The sequence below is a fragment of the Alligator sinensis genome, unplaced genomic scaffold (genome assembly GCF_000455745.1).
Source record: "Alligator sinensis unplaced genomic scaffold, ASM45574v1 scaffold543_1, whole genome shotgun sequence".
NCBI lineage: Eukaryota > Metazoa > Chordata > Crocodylia > Alligatoridae > Alligator > Alligator sinensis.
Genome location: NW_005842055.1, coordinates 681478 through 696862, shown reverse-complemented (window position 1 = coordinate 696862; position 15385 = coordinate 681478). Strand labels below are relative to the sequence as shown.

At 42.0% G+C, this 15385-nt stretch overlaps 1 protein-coding gene across 1 annotated transcript in view; it reads right to left on the bottom strand.

Moving 5' to 3' along the window:
* PCDH15 (protocadherin related 15) overlaps positions 1–15385 on the bottom strand; it is a 922022-nt gene that overhangs the window by 242829 nt on the left and 663808 nt on the right. The window lies entirely within an intron of this gene.

The following is a 15385-nucleotide window of genomic DNA, read 5'->3' as shown; positions in this document are numbered from 1 at the left end:
TGTCCTGCCACCCCCTGAGCATGCAGTGGGGCTGGGGCGGCTCCATAGCTAGACTGCCGCCACCACTTGCCCCAGCTCCATGGTACCAATGGGGACCCATGCTACACATCCCTGACCCCACATACCCCACGCCTGCTTTGGGCTTTCCTTCCCAGGCTGAGTAGCAGCAGTGTTGGACAGAAGCTGTTGCTCAGTGTGGGGGAAAAGTAGCCCTACCCCCTCCTGTTGCTGGCAGTTCCCTGCTGCAGCTGCCCGGAGCCTGTGCTGGGATGTCCTGTGTCTCTGCTGCCATCATGGCTGCCTCCCCAGTGCCCCAGGGGGCAGCAGTGGCAGCGTAAGGCAGACACAGGGCAGCCCAACACAGGCTCTGTGTGGGTGCAGCACGGACCTGCCAGCAGCTGGAGGGAGAGGGGCTCCTTTCCACTTGGGCTAAGCAACAGCTTCTGTGCTGTGCTGCTGAGCCTGGGCAGGTGAGTAGGGAGCAGGTACAGGGTGTGTGGGGTTGGAGCTGTGTAGCGTGGGTCCCCGCTAGTACTGCAGGGCTGGGGCTGATGGTAGCAGCAGCCAGAAGGAGCTGCCTGCCACCTGGGCTACCTAGAAATGCAGTCCAGCTGCAGAGCTGCCCCACTCCTGCTGCATGACCAGGGGGTGGCAGAACATGCCACAGCCAGACTGTGCCTGGGCCAGGGGACTAAGGGACCTGCTGCGGGGTGGACAAAGACCTGCCCTGGGCCAGATCCGGCCTGCAGGCCGTATTTTGCCCAACCCTGAATTCAGGTGCAATTAACTGGTTAAACATGCCTTAAGTGTAACGTGTAGATGGGTTCTGAGAGTCACTATGAGGAAAAGAGTGCTCACACAAGATTGGGGCATTCAGGGAAGTGGAGGGGAAGTGGAGGGAAGCCTGTATTCATGTTCTGGCTCTTAAGACTGTTCCTGCATTTCTATATTTTACATTATGCACTCATTGTCCTGACTCTTTCTGGCCCAATGAATCTTGTTTATTTACAGAAAATACACTTTGGATTTCCCTAAATCTTCTTGTCATCTTTTGCACAGCCTTATGTATGCTCAGTGACTGAGAATCAGTGATTTAAAATAGAAAGTCAGAATACAAAATCAGCAATCAAATAGAAGAGCAGAGTTTTTGTATTAAAATAGTTTTCTACTAAGAAAAGTTTATAGAAAGCCCTTATATTTATAATACCTTATATATTTTGGTCAAATAAAATGCCTTCTCCAAATGTTTGCTCATTTCATTTAATAATAGAAGTAATCATTTAAAGCCAAAATAAAGTGAGTTTGATAGCCACTTAAAAAAGTCACTATACAGTCTCTGAGCATTCAATATGCTTAAGGTCCTCTAATTGCTGGGGGAATGGGAGGTAGGGAGAAGGAGAACAGGCAGGGAAAAGAGGCTTCTTTAAAAACAGAAGGAGTAGTTTTGATTATAATATTGTTTTTGTTATTTTTATAAAGTTCATAGATTTCATAGACTTTAGGGCTGGAAGGGACCTTGAAGATCATTAAGTCACCTCCCCTGCCCAGGGGCAGGAACTCAGTTAGGGTCAAAGGATCCCAGCAAGATAAGCGTCCAAACATTTCTGAAGTGTATGTGCCTGCACCACTTCTGGAGGGAGTCTATTCCAGGCCTTGGGGGCTTGGACAATAAAGATTTTTTTTTCCTTATGTCTAACCTAAAATGGTGTGTGAGGAGTTTATGACCATTAGTCCTTGTTATCCTTTGGGGCGCTCTGGTGAACAGATGTTCCCCAAGATCCTGATGCACACACCTTATGTACTTATAGGCAGTCACCAAGTTCCCCTTGAGCCTGAGCTTTTCCAGACTGAAGAGTCCCATGGATCTCAGCCTCTCTTCATAAGGCCTATTCTCTTGCCCTCTGATCATGCGCATGACTCTCCTCTGGACTCTGTCAAGCTTCTGGACATCCTTCTTGAAATGTGGAGCCCAGAATTGAATGCAATACTCCAGCTGCAGCCTCACCAAGGACAAGTACAGTGGAAGGATGATATCCTGAGATTTACATGAGAAGCATCTATAGATGCAAGCCAAGTTTTGTTTGCTTTACCAGCTGCAACGTTGCATTGGTGGCTCAGGTTCATCTTGTGGTCAATCATGACTCCCAAGTCTCTTTCAGCTGTGGTGCTAGCTGGCGTAGCACTGCCAAGCCTATAAGCATTCTGGGCTCCCCGTCCCGCCCCCCCCCCCACCCAAGGTGGAGTACCTTGCATTTATCAGTCATCAGGTTTGTATCCGCCCACTTACTAAACTTATCCAAGTCAGTCTGGATCACTAGCCTGTTGTCAGGTGTGGACGCTATGCCCCAAAGTTTAGTGTCATCGGTGAACTTGGCCAGTGTGCTTCTGACACAGATGTCCACATCATTGATAAAGATGTTAAAGAGAATTGGTCCAAGGACAGAGCTTTGGGGGACACCACTGGTCACAGAGCACCATAATGATTCACTACAATTGACTACTACTCTCTGGATCTGACCTCAGACCCAATTTTCCAGCCATCAGGCTGTGGTGTAGCCAAGGCCACAGTTGGCCAATTTTTCCATGAGGAGATCATGGGACACCAGATGGAAGGCTTTTTTAAAGTCCAGATATATGATGTCAATCTCTTCTCCCTTGTCCAGGTTATATGTCACCTGGTCATAGAAGGATGTCCCAGGAGAGAGAGGGAGGAAGGACCCCAAACCAAAAGGAAAGACTCCTGGAAACATAATACACAGGAAAGAGAAGAAATAAACACCAAGATAAAGCAAAGAAACTACTTACCTACAGCAGGAGCCACAGAGCAGCAGGAACAAAGAAAGAAACCTGCGTGGCTCATCAGCTGCATCTTTATCCAGCTGAAGCCAGCTGATGACATCACCGGCAATCACCAGCAGGTGGGGATAAAACCAGCTGCCAGTAGAAACAGAGGGGGTGGAGGAACAGACCTGAATAGGACGCAACTAGAGGGTGTCCCTCGGGAAGCTTGTACGGAGGAAGGGCAACAGCACAAAGAGCTAGAGGAGGCTCTAGGCACGAACCCTGGCAGCAGCGGTGAGGAACAGCTCAGCAGAGAGCGAGATGAGCCAGAAGCAGCCCCTGCAAGTAACAGAGGCAACAAAGCCAGAGGAAACAGAAAGGAGGACGTGGTGACCCACACCCCAACAGGTGGGATTATCGGGGCCAGTGGGGAGGTGGAGGAACACCCTCCTTTAGGAGAGTCCCAGCAGGAGCATCAGGAAGGGCTGCAAAGAGGCAGGACACCTATCCTGATTATAGAGAGTGACCAGGCGTACACGAAGGGGCCATGAGGCAACCAAATAGTTATGCCACAGGAGGGAAAGAAGTGAGGAAGGACCGTACTCCAGGAAGAGGCGGATAAAGCAGGAGGAACAACCCGAGCAGTAGGGCATGGGCACTTGGCCCCGCGGAGGCCATAGGGAACGAGGCACCTGGCACCTTGTCATAAGGGACCAGGAAAGGGGCCACAGCGTACACGAAGGGGCCATGAGGCAACCAAATAGTTATGCCACAGGAGGGAAAGAAGTGAGGAAGGACCGTACTCCAGGAAGAGGCGGATAAAGCAGGAGGAACAACCCGAGCAGTAGGGCATGGGCACTTGGCCCCGCGGAGGCCATAGGGAACGAGGCACCTGGCACCTTGTCATAAGGGACCAGGAAAGGGGCCACACAGATTCCCCACAATAGACCAGAGTATTATTTTGTGTTTCTCTTTTGTGTTTCCCCATTTGAAGGGGTTGAGGGTCAGAGGAGAGGATGGTTAAGGTATATGGTACAGGGCCCATAGGGGCAACACATAGGGTTTAGGACCATAGTGAAGCTGCTGATGCTAGAAGGCACAGGCCTCATGACCAAAAATACCGACTACAATCAACCTGGGACGGGCTGAGTGAAGCAGCTTCAGGAACTGGTACCAAAGATGAGGAGGGACTCAGAAGGCCACCACAACTGGGCAAGAGTGGAGGGGTGGCCAGGAAAACACATTGATCCATCAAGGTGGCATAAGGTTAGGGTGTAGGGGTGGCGGAGCCCCGCAAGTGACCATTGGGCAGACCTGATGCTGCAGGAGGACCCTGATTAGTCACCCACCACTGAGAAACATTCAAAGTCATGGCAGGCGAGATAGGGGAAGACCACTCAACGAGTAAGCATCCACTCGGCAGTACTGTAGTCAGTAAGGTGTACACCACCAACTCTTCAAACCAAAGCTGCATGTGACCGGGCGTTCGAGGCCTGACAGTCACAAAGGAGATGAGATTGGTCAAGCAAGACCTACCCATGACAAACCCATGCTAGCTGTCTCTCAGGATGTTGCCCTCGGGCAGCTTATCAAGAAGTGTCTCTTTGATAGTTTTCTCCAGAATCTTACTGGGAATTGAGGTCTAGCTGATTGGCCTGTAATTCCTGGGATCTACTTTTCACCCTTTCTTAAAAATGGGTACCACATTGACCTTCTTCCAGTCTTCAGGTACTTCACCTGAGCACCAGGAGTTTTTGAATATTTTTGCCAGTGGTTGGGCTATGGCACCTGCCAGCTCCTTGAGTGCTCTAGGGTGTAATCTGCCCAGCTGACTTGGTATTCAGCCTCTCAAGGTGTTTCTTTACAAGGTCTACACCAATGCTGGGTACAAATATGCCCTCACCCTGGCTGTCCTGCATCATGCTGGGCAGGTCAGTCCCTTGGGGCAGATGAAAGACCGACACGAAGTATCCATTAAGCAGGTTGGCCTTTTCCTGAGTGTCAGTTATCAGCTGTCCCATTTGGTTCAGCACGGGTCTGATGTTACCTTTGCTTTTTTCCAACTCCCTACATATCTGAAAAAGTTCCTTGTTTACTTTTAAAAGAAAGCTATACCATGGAGTGATTATTTTTTGCAAGAATAGTCAATGATGCTAACAGAGGTACATAGAAAAATGTCAGTGCCTGCTTAAATTTTCTATACCTAATGCTATTTGTCCTTAACTTTTATGAACACAAGTGAGGAAAAAACCCAACAAAAAACATTTAAAAGGAAAAGGGTTTTTGATTTCTGGTGGGAATTCGCATCAGTTCAGTATGGAATGTCGTCTATATTGGAAGTTGTTTGTTGAAATACAGGGCAAAGCATATTCTGGAATTTTAAGCAGAACACTAGACACTGGGACCAAGATCTTAAAAGAAAGGGTTTGTAAATTAGGTGAGGTTAGTTTTAGTTATAGCATAAGAAAGTACCCTGACTTTCAGGCTCAAGGGACCACTCATCATGTAGAGATATCTGATATACAGTATATTTCAAACAAACTCTCTAACCGCCCAGACCCAAACACAGAAATGCAAACTGACCAAAAAAGAAGTATTAAGTACAACAGTATAAAGTGGGATAAAATGCAATGTGGTTTTAGAGAAATAGATCATGCCAGATTAACCAGGCATGCCAGATTAACCAGGAAAAATGCCAGAAACCCCTGGCATTTTTCAATTCTGCAATGTGTTTAGACAAGAAGGTGGCAATTGAGTCAATTTTAGTAAAACTTTTGATATGATATGCCATCACAAAGCATTAGTTAAAATGGGAAAAGATGGAGATTAGTGCAAGAATTAGAAGACAGACAAGATAACAGCAACAGAAAAGATTGCAATGTATTGCATTGAAAGGGTAATCATTGAAAGGGAGGTTGCTGGAAGAATTTTTCAAAGATTCGTATTGGGACTCAGTGTATTCAATATCCTAAAACAAATAAATAGGAGTCTGCTAGTGAGATTTGCTGACCAGACAAAGTTGTTGTGAGGAGGGGGATGATCATCAATACAGAAGGAGATCAGTCCTTATAGATCAATTCCGCAATATCTCACAACAGTTAATTGATTTCTTCACATAAATACAGGGTTCCTGTTAGTGAACAATCAAACACAGAATCAAATATGTAATTGGTTTTGCGTCACTGTTGAACCACCTCACATCTTTTTGTCTTTTTTATTAACAGCATAGTGAACAAGAAAGTATAAAAAAGACACAAGGTTTTCTTTTCATCATAGCCCTGTTTTATGTCCTGTTTATTATTTTGCTTTGTTTCATAATGCTTGTATTGGATAGGACATGAAAGCAGCAGGATAACACTTTTTGCATTTTCCCCTTTGCAAAGAGCAAACATGCACTTATGCAGAGTGCACTATTGAAAAAATGCTCATGTACTTTCATTTAGTAGAATGTACTGTAGCTGCCTCTGGAAATATACAAGGCAAATCAAGACTGATGAGTAAATTTGTGAGAATGTTTCTTCTGCTAACCTAGCTGTCACCTTAGCTCTAGTGTGATCTGTTAGTTACCACTCAACTTCCATGCTCTTGACAAGACAAGCCATATTTATAGGATTTAAAGGAATCTTCTTTATAAAATAAATTTACATTGAGAGTGCTACAAAGCTATGGGGATAAGCTTAACACAAAGGTCATCAAATTAGGACACAAGCAGCCTGGAGTCAGACTGAAAAGAACAGAAAGGCTGATAGAAATCTGTGGAAATATTATTGAAAGAAAGTAAGACTATCATGAGCTAAAATGTATTCATGCTAAATATGTAGCCATTAATGTGTGGACATTTGGGGAAAGATGATCTGGGACAACGGAAGTTTAAGTTATGTGAATCCCAGTTGAAAATGTATTTGCAAACCCAACTGAACTTTATGGCTAGGGAGAGGAATGACAGAAACTAATATAAGTGATTGGAAACCAGTTCAAATCTGTAACACAACAGAAGATCAGTACCCATAAACCATTTTCAAAGTGGCTAAAACTGGTTTAAGATAAACCTGCATGGATGTAGTATTAGACTTAATTGATTTAGGTTAAACCAGTTTATTGAACTTCTGTTCCAGATTCCCTCCAAATTCAAGTTAACTCACAGTCCCCCAGCACCCCAGGATGCTTTGCACATCCCTGCAAACCCCGCTCTCAGGGTGGGTGGGCTACCCTTGGCCCAAACTGCCTGGTCCAGCAGAGGAGGGAGGCATGCTTTAGTGCCATCCATCTTCTGGCCTGGGCCACTGCAGGCATGTGGCTGCATTTCTAGAATCAAAAGTGAATGCCTTGTCACTTGCTTATCAGTTCAATCCATGCATTTAAACTAACCTGAAAAGATTGAATTGATTCAGCCTTGGGCTTTTTGACTATCTGTACTTAGCTTAAAAGTCTTTATTTGGACTATGGTGATATCAACCAGACCATGTATAGATGGCTTCTGATAAAGCTTCAGGAATGTCAATATATAATATGCAGGCATATAAAATAATCTCATCTTTCCCCTCCCTCATGAAACTGGGGAAGTAAACAGGCTTCAAAGAATTAGATCGTCCATGTTGGGCTGCATCTAAACTGTGCTCAGCATAAGTGGGCAGCTAGCAAAGATAGTTGTTAGACAATTATCTGTGGTAGCTCCTTTATCCTGAAATCCACTGGGAAATAAATTATATCTTGTCATAAATTAAGGCAGTCTCTGAGTTTCCTAAATTCATATGCCTACCTGCCTAAAGTCTTATGGGATGGGGGGTGGAGGGAGGGATGGAAAAGGAGTGTTCAGTAGATAGGGCATATATAACACACCAACTTTGTTCAAACTCTTAAACTGAGAAAGAAAATGGTGTAGGAATTGGTTCAACAATTTTACAACATTGTCAAAATCTTCAAGAAGGAGAAATTGGGGAAGATGCTTCCCTTGCTGGTTAGGCCAATGCTACAGGTGCTTTCCTGGGCAGATGTAAAGTTGTTGTAATGGGGACCTGATTATGACATAGATACGTATTCCCTTTTCTGTTAAGTAAATTGTGCCTTAAGGGTTCAATGGAGTCTAAGGTCTTTTTTGGCAGGCAGGTCACAAGCTAACCCTCCAACCTCCCAAAGTGGTACTCTGATCCTCTTCCTCTGCCTGATCTGCTGCTTTGCCTTTGGCTTCCCACTAGAGGTGTAAATAGCATTTAAAAATTATCCGTTTAACCTCCTATAATTATATTGGTTAAATGGTTAACTGCCAACACATTGGGGGAAGCGGTCACAGCCGCCTGCCCAGGGCAGTTTGGGAAGCTGGGTGCTGGACACAGCCCCTCTCAGACACAGCTGCAGCTGGGAGCCACTCCCCAAGGCCTTTGACAAGGGGGGAAGGAGGTGGTGACAGTCTCCGCCAGACAACACAGTCCAGGTGAAGCTGCAGGTAGCAGCAGCAAGAGAGGGGCTTTCCCAGGCCCCTGCAGCACAGGCATGCTGGGAGGGAGGGAGCCAACTAGTCGTGAGTACTAGCCCCCTTACACCCTTCCCCCTCCCCTCTTCCTTGCTTCTCCCTCCCTCCCACCAGCCCTGCTGCCTTCCTATTCCTGAGACACCACACCACTTACCTTCCCCACTGGATTGTGTCCCATGCTAAAGGTTAACTGGCAGTGCATTCCAGGTAAAAATATACTTATTTAAATGTTTAACCTTTCACATCCCTAACTTCCTGCTTTGTACTCCTTTCTCATCTCCTGCTCTGCTTTCTGCTTACTACCTTGTCTGCTGCTGTATTGCTTGCCTCTTCTCCAATCTGCCACATGCTACACACACAGAGGCTGCCTGTGCCACTGGTGCCACTCATACCACAGGTTAGCCATTTCTGAGCATAGTTCATATCTGTTAACAAATTCTTTTCAACTGATACCTGACGTATCAACTGATGTTCTGATCCTCTTTGTACTTTGGTTGCTGCTAATCTAAATTAGTTTGGTGTTGCATATTTTACTAGAAGATTTTGTGAAATTTTATAAGGAACATTTAAACTCTTAATCAAAATTAAGTAACCTATGTCTTATTGATGTTATTAATATACATAATAGTGACTTAAGCTGACACTTCAATAATGCTTGCATAAATTTCTCCATAAAACACGAATGGTGTTTTATCTGAGTAAAGGTGTGCCAATGTACTGTGAAATCAAACATTTTTCTCTTACCTCTTAGTGCACTAAAGGGCAGTCCTATCAAGTCAGATTAAAAGTACTGTGTGATAAAGTCAGGGTTGTATCCTCTCTCCCAATAATTCATGATGACCATAATAATTCCATTTCTGGTGCTCCACTTATTTTACCTTATATAAATTATTATTCATTATTTTTAAAAGGAAAGTGAAATGCTTATTTTTTTCTACATGTGTATTACCACAATATTTTAATTCTAGGCTTTGTAGGCAATAACCTGCAATAATGAATACTAATTATTTTCTAAAGTAGCTGCAGGTCTAAACACAGCAAAATCTAGAGTCAATAAACCTAATAAATAACTCTACAAGGAGGAATTCCTGTAAATAAAATACAGCATAGTCATCATCGATTCTGTGAATTAGACAGACTGTTAACTGAATCATGTTGTTCAGAAGGTTTTTACCATCATCAACAATGAACACTTCTAGAGGTATATACTTGACAAGTCTATATCAAATATGCTTTCATATTTATGGGTTTTTTGTCCAGGATGAAATGTCTATCCAAAAGTACTTTATAACTCTACAGAGGTCTGGTCAATTCACACTATTGTTCTTTATAAAACTCTTCATGATTTAAGCAATTCACTTTATCACTTATTAATCTCTAAAAATCATGCATCTTGATTTATAGGACTAAATGAAAAGGTTTTGGGGTTTATTTTAAAGCTTTAAAAATATTTCAGCTGTTTTTTGCTATGACTTGATTCTATGTTTTGGAAAAAAGTTTCCAGTCAACTATATCTTAGTTGAAATCATTGAGGCTTTCCAATACACTAAACAAAATGCAGCCCCTCTCTCCCTCCCCCCCACCCCCAACATGATAGAACAGCACCTGAGCTAATAAAGGAGCATAATGGTTTTACAATTTCTTTCTTTTTTCAGTCTGCTAGTTTTTATCAGATACAATAAATAGAAAAATACATTTTAAAGTGTTTCTTCCTTTAATTAACAGCAAATATTCACAGTACCATGTAGAAGGGAAATGAAAGTTTTGATATTACCATAAACTTGTGTGTGTGTTAGATTCCACAATGTTATATGTATTTAAGACTGTGCGTGTATTTAACTAAAATTATTGCACACTTAATTTCCTGCAATTATTTACCCCTGCACACCTGTTACTTAAAATTACACATACATTAGAAGAGCTGGTGGCTTGCTATCTGAGTGACCTACAATTGTTTGAGAATTTCCATTATTCAGGAGTAGCATAACTTCCAAAAGGCAATTTGACGCATTTCTAGTATGCCCATTAGGATCCTTATTCTATTGAAAGAAATAGTTATTTTATGGTCTATGGCTGTTTATAAAATGATTATTTCAGAAAGTCCTTAACCCAAAGAAAGATGGGCTGTTAGAACTATATTTTCAATCCCTTGTTTGACTCGAAACATAATGGTTCTTCAATGGAATATGATGGAAATTTCTGTAATCGAAACGACAATAAAAAATAGGCTCACAATTCTCTGAGCACCAGTTCAAAAAGGAAAAATCAAGATACATCCTGCAAAATAAACATATGTGGCTAGTAAAACAATAACAAAATGTTCATTTCTATCATCATGCCTTATTTCCCCTGTTATATAACATGTGTTTTAGGGTACAATTGAGTATATCACTGCAGAAACAGAAAGCCCTAGGCCAACTTATTTCTTCCTCTATGGCCTACCTGTATTTTAAATATTCACAGGGTAACGTCAGCATCTGAAAGGTTGTTACTTCCCCTACAGCACTGAGGGGGTGTTTGGGTAGCCTTAGTGTTACACAAACTAGTCAAGATAGAAAAGTAACATAGGGAAGGGAGGGTGGCACAAAAATTCAGGGACAAATTGTTATCCCCCAAATCACATATGGATCTTTGGTCTACTCCTGGCACAGAGATCCTGGCTAAAATCAAGCCCTTAGAATGTAACATTAGAAAGAATGCTCATCATCTTCTATTAAGTGAAAATATTGAATTAAGTGTGCTATTTCAATGTGAGATGAAACAACTATAGTACTTCTAAAAAAACTTAAATGTATTCAACAGCATGGATGTCATTAGACTAAAAAAATTAATCTTGTCACTGCTTTCCAGTGCATCTAGCTTCTTGATCAGCATATTTTAAATGATGTACTCTAATAAAATACATCATTCTATGACAGCTTTATATTTCAAAACAATTGTATCAGCATTCTGCAAAGTTTGTTGCATATCTCAGGTACCAAATAATATGGATAATTTAAAAAGGGGCTGGTTAGTATTTTACTAAGTCTTTTAAGTATTCTAAAGAACTAAAAATCCATTAATTTTTTTTTGCTAATGTAATTTGTTATGCCAACCATTTTCTTTTATTTCCAAATCAAAGAAACACCACAGAGTGTTTTAACAAATGGAAAATATATAATAAAATGTTTATTGCTGCTTAGAGATGTCACATTTGCTTCTTTCACAAATGGTGAAAGAAGCTGAAAGTTATCATTGGATATTAAAGGGGAAATTTTCCTATTTTGTGTTCTAAATTTAAACAGCACATTAATATTTTGGGAGAATTTATTAAATGAATTTCTAATGAGCCCTCTCTCAAATTTGGGCAGGATGTATCAAAATTTATGTTTAAAAATCAAACAGAAATTGAATGTGATATACTGATCATTACATGGTAGCCTATCAGCAAGTCTTTAAAACACACCAACAGAAAGTAGCATAACTAGGGCAGAGCAAGCAAGGTAGCTTCCTTGGGACCCAACTTGGTGGGAGGAGAGGAAGAAAAAACTGCTGCCACCATAGCTTCACAGCATGCTGGCAGTATAGTGGCAGTCAGGAGTCACCTTTACTCAGGGGAGCCTGGCTGCATTGTTACTCCTTTGCCAATGGACATAATCAGGGGAAGTCCCATAGAGACAATTCCAGAACTATGAAGGGACTTCCCTTGACCAACATAGAATAGATTTCAAGATTGAAACCATGTAACCTCAAATATCTTGAAAAACATAAGCTACAGGAAAATAGCTACTGAAGAAGAATGGAGGAAGTTGGAGGGTGGAGAAGAGGGGGAAAGAGAAAAAGATTTGACCTGGTCTAAAGCCCCCTGCAGTTAATGAGATCTAAAATCTCCTCATTAGTTTCAATGGGCCTTGATTAGGCTCTTAAACACATTATTAATTTTAACAAAATACTTTAAGCCCATTTAAATTAATACTCTAATATAAACTTTTATATCAAATAGAGAATGTTCATTTCTGTTTAACACCCATTCATAAAGCTTTATTGTACAACTTTTCGTCTAAATTGTCTTAACCAAATTTAAAATCTCATCATTTGTGCTTTGGCGTTTCATCTGATTTACTCTTCTAGTCCACCTGAAGTTTTGGCACTTATAATAGAAATTTAGGAGCTAGGAACTAGGAGCTGTACCTGCTCCTAGTTCCACCTATACTTCAGTTGTTCCCTGTGACTCATTTTCTTGATTGTTAAACTTGGTAAATCCTACATATTCTTTCGCACTGATGACATCCTGTCTATTGTCTTGCTGTAGGGTTTGTTTGTTTGTTTTTAATATGGCACTAATTTAGTAAAACATTAATTCAGAACAGCATGTTAGCAGAAGTGTAACTTTTACTGTGTGGTTACATCCTCAGAGACATAAATAGGATTTAAAGACATCCTTGAGGTTAAGGATATGCCAAAGCACTGTCACAAATGAGGATGGATGAATGTCATGCTTGCTTGCTTTTCCTGAATCAAGAACCAAGTATTTGGGGCTTGATTTTTCAGAAATGGCTCACCTGGAGATATAAGTGCTCAGCAATTTTTTCAAGCCTTGCCTTCATACTTGAGTGTACTTTGCTCAGCAAAATCCCTGATTCACAACAAAATATTGTTCTGGCTTGGCCCAAATGGCATGATAATCTTATCTTTGTTTCATTTAAATATCTGCCATGTCATGCTGCACAGCCAGAAGAAGATAAAATGCTAGACCTTCATTCCCAGTAAAATGTCTATAAACGGTAGTTGGCAGCTATACACTTAATTAACAAGCATTAACATGAGACTGAAAAGAAGTGAAATGTGGTAGGAGCTATAATGACTACCATTATGGGGACCCCAGCGCCAGGGGCGCAGTGATAAAGGGGGTAAGTGGACACCAGTACCAGGGGCACAGTGACAAAGGAGGTGAGCAGACCCCAGCACTAGAGGAGAGTGACAAAGGGGCTGTGGAGAGCCCCAGCACCAGGGGGTGCAGAGAGAGAGAGAGACAGACAGACAGACAGACAGACAGGACTGTGGAGAGCTCCAGCCCACACGGGCGCAGAGAGATAGGGCTGTGGAGAGCCCAGCACCACGGGGCACAGGGAGAGAGACAGGGCTGTGGAGAGCCCAGCAATGACCGGAGGCCAAGTTAAACTAAGGCCTTGGAGGGACAATGTGTGAATGCCATCCATGAGGCTTGGGGCATGGTAAAAGGATGGTTTGGAGCCATGTATCTAGCCCATAAGGCTGAGGGTGTCCCGTGAGACATCCATTTTTGATCAGGACCCAAAAAGGGGTCCAAGGGTCCACAGGGTCAGTGGGATCCATCAGAACTGTGTCTAAATATAAACTTGAGGGCAGCCTCCCTATATTATAATTACCTGCAAGACGTGGCAGATGAGGAAAAGGGTGCCTGTTGGGCAAGACTGGCATGGCCACGGAGCCCTAGGGGCATCATGGGCATCCCTGGGGACCCAATCCCATGACAAGAGCTCACAGCAAGCCATCTAACCTGAGTCAGGTCACTTGAACACTGGTTTGCACCCATGTCATTCCTGATGGGCAAAAAACAGTTTCTCAAGTGCTTCTAGAATGCAGTACCTCTACCCTAGCTAAAGATACCCAATGTAAACTCAGCGATTCAAAAATCAAAAACTGAAAGTCCTCCTTTACCTTCTACCTTCTCCAGCCAACCTTTCAAGCTTCCTGATTTCTCACAAGATAAGAAGGAAAGGAGGATTCACAGTACACAGAGACATCAAGCTCAAGCTTGTGCCAGGAAAGGGAATGAATTTCAAAGATAAAAGGTATCCTTAACTAAAATAGTCAGTATGCACATGTTTATCACTGACTTTTCCATTATCTCCCAAATAAATTTGCATGTACTGGCCTTGACTTGCTCCACTTGTGTGGCTCAGTTGTTAGTCAAAAAAATCACATGTTTGCCTAAACTACAGAAGTCAACAATTCTTGGACCATGAAAAATTCTTAGTGCACTGCTATGCACCTCTTTGGCAAGTCTTTCTATAATGTTTGCCAAGCAAAGAGAAAATATACAATTGATGCCAATAATGTATGGACATTTGGCAGAAATAAAGATTTGTCATTGTATCTGCTTGTTGATGAGTATCATGGTATAGTAGATCTTTAAGTGAAAGAAAAAAATGTGAGTATAGAGAAATGTAGGCTTGGTGGGAGTTGCACTAATTGTATCCAGGCCACTTTCACTTTCTGGGCTGGTATAAAACTCCTGTTGGAATTCAAGCTGCCTTCTGTTAATGAAACTCCAGGGGAACATGGCATCAATATAGATGCTATTCTTCCAAGGATTTAATTTTTACTTCATAGCAGCTCTACCAGAGTGCAGCCCACTCCAGTTTCTATATATAAAAGCTCTGTGCCTTTAAGTATTTCATGAAATGGACAAGACCATAAAATAACATAATCAATTCATGCTTTCTATAATGAGGTTTTATGGGAAGAGGTAGTTTAATATTTTAGTCATTGGTTTCTACTTTGTAGGCACTTTTCATAGAAAAGTACAGTTTAATTTAAACAAGAAAAGCCACAAAGCCTATATAGACTCCAGCCTGCATAATTAAACAGCTGGCACAGTCAAGAAATTGTGAATTAATTTCCAATATAGTGGCCATATAACATACTTTCAGGAACTCTGATTTACAGTAGAAGAAATAATTACATTTAGCTCTGAACATCTGATATTCTGGCACTGCACTGTTGTGTAACTCTCCAATATCTGAGATAAAATAACGAGATTTTTACTACTTCCTCTATCTGCTGAGCTTTTAAACACCACAAAAACAGTTTCTTGATTCACCACTATATAATTCCATTTTTACAGTGATGAGACTCTACTGGAATCTGACATTAGTTGAAAATCATCTCTAAGCTGTCATAAAAGTATCTGAAACTCTATTTTAGTTTTATGTATCAAATATGCTGGCTCATTTGCATGGCCTGAAGTTACATCTAGCAATGACAACTATATGATGATGAGTCAGAAGCTGCGTGTTGAGTGAGTAACTTGAGTGTGTTGGGATTTGGGATGTTTATGCAATATCATGAGGATTGACATTCTGATAAGCAGAATGCAGACTGGAATGTGTC